Source organism: Marmota monax, unplaced genomic scaffold, assembly GCF_021218885.2.
Source record: "Marmota monax isolate L192 unplaced genomic scaffold, Marmota_monax_Labrador192_F-V1.1 WCK01_AAM20220418_F8-fsc00005, whole genome shotgun sequence".
In the NCBI taxonomy this organism is placed as follows: domain Eukaryota; kingdom Metazoa; phylum Chordata; class Mammalia; order Rodentia; family Sciuridae; genus Marmota; species Marmota monax.
In genome coordinates, this window is record NW_026692254.1 from 14,976,909 (window position 1) to 14,984,155 (window position 7,247).

The window sequence follows — 7,247 nt, forward strand, 5'->3', positions numbered from 1 at the left end:
TAAAGGATTCCTATGGGATTTGCAAAATAGATTGTACTTAAAATATATCAGACAAAACACCAGAAATGTTTGAAAAATAAAATATTCTTGACATGGTGAACATAAAAATTTCCATAAAAGTATATTTATTAAAACATTATGGTATTGACACCAGGGTAGATCAATAGATGGAAAAGAACAGCAAGTCTGGGACTGGGGCTGTCGTTCAGTGGCAGAGTGCTTGCCTAGCACATATGAGGCACTGGGTTTGATCCTTAGCACCACAAAAAAATAAACCAATAAAGGCATGTTATCCATATACAACTAAAAAAAAAAGAACAGCAAGTCTTAAAACAGATATGGTTATTTGGGAATGTAGTACATGGTAGAGAAATCATTTTAAACTAGAAGAAACAGACTCAAATGTTCAGTAAATGAAGGTGGGACTATTAACTACTATTGTAAAATAACCTACTTAGAGGCCAAACCCACCATTATATATAAAAAAATCCAAATGAATTGAAGAACCACATGCAGAAAAATTATAAAATTATTAGAAAAACAGAGAGAGAGTAGATAGAGATGCAGCTTAGTGTACTAAACACACATACACAGAGGTTTTCATACTTGATATGCGGAAAATCTTTCTATGCAAGATGTAGAATTCATCAACCATAAAAGAAAACAATGACAAATTTGACTATTTACATGTTTTTAAAGTTCTATATACATTAATGACACCATTTGCAAAGAGAGAGAGAAAATATCTGTAATGTACCCAAAAGACAAATTCATGTTACAAATTATAATAATTGTTTAAAACTAATAAGAGGAAAAAATCGATCTGGTAGAATAACTAGGCAAAAGACACTAAAAAAAAATTCACAGAAGAAATACTGAGTTTCACACAAAGAAATGGAAATCTGAACAATGACATGTCATTTTAAAATCTGGTAGATTTTAAAATAGATAGGCAAAATTCTGATAGATAGGCAAAAATTTTAAAAAACTGGTGACATGCCACACAGGTTAGAATGTGGGGTAAACTGTTGGTGGGCATGTGGCACAGGGATCCTGTTATGGAGAGCACTGAGCTGTCCCCTAATCCAGCAATCTCATGGTTAGAAATATATCTGACCCAATCCCCACACCATGCAAAAGGTCACATGTTCAGGAACATTACTGCACATTGCTGGCAAAATAGCTAATATGAGGGAAATTAAATGTCTAATAGGATGAGACTGGAATAATCAATGGTGATGTATTCCTAGCATGAAATGTGCAGCCCTTTGTAAGAATGCTGTGGTTCAAGATATACAGAAGTGGAAGTAAACCAAAGATATATTCTTAAAGGCAAAAAATAGAGACTCAAAAGAGCATATTTATTATTACCCATTTATACAGGTACAAGAAAAAAGCATATTGTAAAATTAAGAACTAGAATGATCTTCACCAGACTCTCACTCTGGCAAGAGAAATGAGGTTGGCAGTAGGCGAGGAGATGAGCTCTTGCAAGGAAAAACACTTTTATTTTTAATAATCTATATTTCTGTTGCCTTTGATTTTTTTAAAAAAGCTTATATTTTCAAAAAGTAAAGAGTTGAGGAACAATGAGTATAGAATGATTTCACTTAAGTTTTTAAAGAGACAAATCCTTAAATACATACAGAGCAATCTTTCCTTTGCATCTTGTACTGTGGGACCATAAAAAAAGGACCAGGCAGTCTAAAACCATGCAAAGCAATCTTAATGATAAGTGGGAAAGATACACCCTAAATTTCCTCTGGGGAGAGAAAAGAATGGGGTCTTGAAGAAATATTTGATTATTTGATACTTGACAATGAGCCTTGGAATTATTTTTTAAAAACTATGCAGAAAAATAGAAGCTTATCTGACAAAAATACCATTTTCAAGACATTTTAAACACATAGAAACAAAAAATATTCCATTGGATCATCATTTAATTATCCATATTAGATTTTTTAAATTATGAAGTAATACTTGTCTATAACAAATGAAATGAAACAAGCCAAAGATGATGAGGAGAATGTGAATATTTCTGGACTTCACTGTTTCACTGACTTATGTGATTATTTTGTGCCAACATCATACTGATTTGCTAAAGCAATTTTAAAGTAAGTTGTAATATCTGGTGGAGCAAACCACTCCCAAAATGGCCAAGGCTATTCTCAGACTTTATTCTTCTATATTACCTTTAAAAGCTATTTATTGTTCCAAGATATGCCAGTGGGATTCCATTTAGAATTGCTTTTCATTTTTTGGTTTTTATAAAATTTTGTCCTTATATGTCTCTGCAACATTATTTACATTTGTTTGAAAAAATCATACAATATTTTCAATGGCAATCCTTTTCACTAACATGAGTAGAATCATTTCATTTTCATTTTTAACTCAATGTTGTTAATATGGAGAAAGGGTACTGTTTGCATATTTACTTTGTATCCAGCAAGCTCACTAAATTTTCTTATCAATGATAATTTGTAATTAATTGGTCACTGAGGCCTTTAAGAAATGCAGTCAATCATGACATTTTCATATAAAGATACTTTTTTCTTTAATTCTAATATTTGCATTTCTAAATTTAACTTTTATGATATTGTTTGTTTGTACCAGGGATTGAACCTAGGGAGCTTAACCGTTGTGTCACACCTCCAGTCCTTTTTTATTTTTTATTTAGAGACAAGGTCTTTCTAAGTTGCTGAAACAGGCTTTGAACTTATGATCTTCCTGCCTCAGCCTCCAGAGCTTCTGGGATTAATAGGCATATACCACCCTGCCCAGCTTGTTTTATTTTAGTAATAAAAGCACATATTAGTTTTAAAAGTCAAATGATACTACAAGACATAATTGAAAACAGCAGATTCTTGCTACACTCACTTTTTTTTTGCAACATTTGCTTTTGATTCTGAACAATCAGATGCAGCTACTTTTACCTTTTAGACATTTCTTATGACATTTTCAAATGCCATATTTTTAAGTGACAAGCTTATATTGGTTGTTTTTATTTTTTTAGGTTTAGATACTATCTGTTGACTTACTACAATGAGAATAAGAATTTGGCTCTTTTATATAAACCCTTACCTACCTATATATTCCCATTCTCCTAATATGACTCTATCACAGTGAACCAATTTTTACATTCACATAGTCGTGAGTATGCAACTGTTATACATAGTTGAGCCATACACATAATGACTGGCCATCTTTCATTTGCTGTTCGGCTTTTCTTTTCCCTGGAATTAATAATGGTTTAATTTTGTTTATTTCTTTGCTTCTTTGTTTGCATGTATGTGTTTATGTATTATTGTTACTGTTTCATTTTGCTTACAAATCCATTAACATCTCAGGCTACAGTCTTCTCTCAATACATTTAAGCACACCCATCAATCTATCAATTGTTTCTTTTTTTAAGAGATATCTTTCCTATGGCCCTGTATCTTCCTGCTCCAAATGGGATCAACTGCTTTCACAGGCAAGATGGTGGTGATCCTGGATTTCTGTTCACATTAGCCTTTCAAAATATTCCTTTGTCCCTCAGCTGTGTTTCCTGTTCACTTATTTCCCATTTCTCATGTTCTGTCTGTTTCCTGATTTATTCTCTGAAGTAATTAGAGAGATGGTAAGAAAGAGAAGGTCATTCTCACATGTTGGAAATGTTTTCCAGTGAAGAGAGGAACATGAACTATTAGCCAATAAAGGCAAAAAAAGAAAGAGTTAGCTGAAAGGGAGAAACTGTGGTCACCCAAGATGAGGAGGTAATATACAGGAGAAAGTTCCCAGAGATCATGCATGGATGAGCTGGCTTTGGAGAGGGAAATGTCTTCCCACAACCATCAGCAGGGAGAGCTGAAAGTCAGACTCCATTCTGGGAATCTGACAGACTAGATTATCTGGGTCAACTCTCCTTTTGCAAACAATTAAAAATACCAGATAAAATAGAAGACACATTTTTTAAAAAAAGCATCCAGAGGGTGACTAATATTGGACATATTAGATTTGCCTTTTTTGACTGTTAAAAATAGTCCACTAATACTTTCATATGTCTCAATCTACAGACATAATAGGTCAAAAATCTAAGAGAAAGAAAGACTCCCTAGAGAGGGAAGAAGAATACCAGAGTTGCTTTTGCACTATGGGGATTTGCTGGTCCAACAAACTTGAACCATGCATGGTTGGTCCCTGATGGTAAGGGGGGAAAAGTCAAAAGAGAGGAATATAATAAGAGAATGTCCCCACACTAAACTATGAACCTAAAAAGTTATACTGTTCAAAAAAGAATGAATCAGTAGTAATTTCCTCCTCCCATCCAAGTCAGGGAAACTTGGATGAAAATTGCTGAAGCACTAAGCAGAGCAGAAGAGGGCAGAGGGGTCCTCTGAAGATTTGCAGCTATATGTAGGACTATACGGAGATTTGTATCCCAAATACACATTTCTGGGATGGTCTCAGAATAATTTCAACTGTGAGTTTAAGGGCGAATCCTCAAGAAAAGCAATAAATCCAACAAATAGTTTTCAAGGATAATGAGCATCATGCAATAAAAACTAACCATGCATTAAGGAAACAAAGCACCTTGAGTGAGATTCAATAGAAATAGCAGAAATAGTCCTACGGAAAAAGTCAGATATTAGAATCATAAGACAGATTATAAAATAACTACACTTAAAAAGTTCTAAGTTAGGGATTTTATTTTGTGTTGTTTTTGCTTTTGTGGTACTGGGAATGAACCCATGCATGCTAGTCAAACTTTCTACCACTGAGCTATACCCAAGCCAAAATCTTAAGCTTTTTAAAGCTTAAAAAATCTTCAGACAATAAGAAACTATAAAAAGTGACATAGCAAATTTGAAGTAGAACTAAATCAGAATTCTAGGAATTAAACACACACACACACACACACACATACACAATGAAGAAGAGTCAAAATTTATAACAGGCTTTAGAAAAGAGTAGAAAAAGCTGAAGAAAGAGTTTGGGAACTGGAAGCTAGGTCCATAGAAATCATCTAGAGTGAAGCGCAAAGACCAAAGAAATGGAAAAAGTGAGAATTTGAAGGATGGAGGATGAAGTGAGAAGATCGACATGGATATAATTGGAATCAGAGGGTACAGGAAAAAAAATGTGATAAAGTCAGTATTTGAAGAGTTAATGGCCAAACCTTTTCATAACTGATGAAAGTTTGGGATATGTTACTGGGTAGTGTTCCCCACCAAATACAGAATGATATCTGCTCTGCTGTCATGTAGCTGTGGATATAGTACAACTTAGGGAATTTAAAATCGTATTAAACAAGGATCTTACCATCCTATTCTGAGTTAAAATCTAAGGTCAGTGTGGTAACACATGGCAAAATTGGCCCCCACTGTGGATGGGAAATGATGACTTATAGCCCAGCTGACATGGGATGGAGGAGGTTCTTTAATCTTAGATTAGGATTCCTCTGAATCCTCCCCATAGAGCCATGAAATCTCATTTTTTTAAAAAAATCAGTATTTTGGTGGATAAGCATAACTTCCTCAGAGGATGAGAAAGAAAATCCCACAAGCTCCTACATCAACAATCTAGGCCAAGGCGCCAGAAAAACTTCACATACTCTGTCTTGTCATGAGTTACAATCATTGTTCTGGGAATTTTCTCAGGGGTTGGCTTTTTTCCTTATAAACAAAACTACATATCATTCTTGAAGCTGTCTGATAACTGGAATGCAAGCAGTTGTGGGATCTTTTCTAAGCCAAAGCATGATGCCCAGTGGTCCTAAAGGATAACGGGGATCTGGGTATCAGTTTTCATTCTCCAATGGAGCTGTCACCATTCAGGACACATGTGGAAACAGCCATCGCCTCTGACCTCTCCAAGTCAGTCCCAGATATCTCACACAGGAACCTCAGAGGGGTTTGTCCCCTGCCCTACAAACTTGTACTTTTCTCTGCCTGAAGATACTATAGTTCAAGGACGACGGCTTCTAAGAGTCTATGAATAGCTTCTGAGAGTTCCTTGAGATGTCTGACTCAAGTACCCATGGCTGGTACAGCATGTTCCTCCTTTGTAAATTGTCCTGTGATGTAGTTTACAAGATAAAGCTGATGACTCTTAGATAAAGGGATACAGGCTCAGAGACGGTTTTAATAAAATGGATAAAAAAAAAAAGAAAGAATCATTGTCAAGCCTCCCAGCCATCTTTCTTCAACCAACCTTCCTTCCTTCCTTCCTTCCTTCCTTCCTTCCTTCCTTCCTTCCTTCCTTCCTTCCTTCCTGATAGTAATGTTAGGGTAGTAGGTCTTTTCAGTGTATAGTTTCCATTTTCTACTGCTGTGGTTTGGATATGGTTTAGAAGTGTTCCCAAGGGTTCATGTGTCGAGAACTTGGTCCTTGGTGGGGTGATGGTAAGAAGTCATGGGACCTCAAAGAGGTGAAGCTTAGTGAGAAGTCCTTAGATCACCAGGGGCATGCCCTTACAGGGAATTAATGTAATTCTCATGTTAGTTCCCAGTCTGTTCCTGGCTTCCTGTCTCACCATGTGATCTCTCCGTCTCTGAAGTACTCCTACTATGATGCCATCTGCCACGATGTGAAAGAGTGGGGGGCACTTGCCAGAGCTGATACCATGCTTCTTGGACTTTCAGCCTCCAAAACTTTTCTTTAAATACTACCCAGTGTTATATTATTGAAACAGAATATGGACTAATACACCCACTATACCCTGAGCAGAGCCCCTGATGCCTTTAGAGGTTGATTAAAGAGCTGCGTCACTTCTATCTCATTACCCGCTCTGCTGGTTCTGGTGCTGGGTTCTTTCTCCTGTGAATACAAGACTGACCACAGAAGGATCAGCAGTAGGTGACTCACAGTTGTTCTCAGCCGCCTTGCGAGTCTGCTGTCCTCCGAGCTTGGGTGCTTCCTTCTCCAGTTCCTCCCCTTTTGCTATACCACACACTTTTCCTGGCTCATCAACCCATGGCCTCCAGGCTCAATGCCAAACTTGTTCCTCTGGCTTTTCAGGTCCTTCATCTGATCCCAATAACAGTCTAAAACCAGACTTCCAACTCTCATCTACTCCCATGGTTCTCAGCCTGGGGTGCCCTAGAGGATGTTTGGAAATGCATGGAAACATGGTCATTATCACAAGGATGGGGTGGCAACTGGCACTTCACGGGCAGAGTCCATGCATGAGAATTGCCGTAGAATGCCCAGAACAACCCCCACACGATGCCCATCCAGCCTAAACCTGCTTGGTTCTGGCCCAAAGT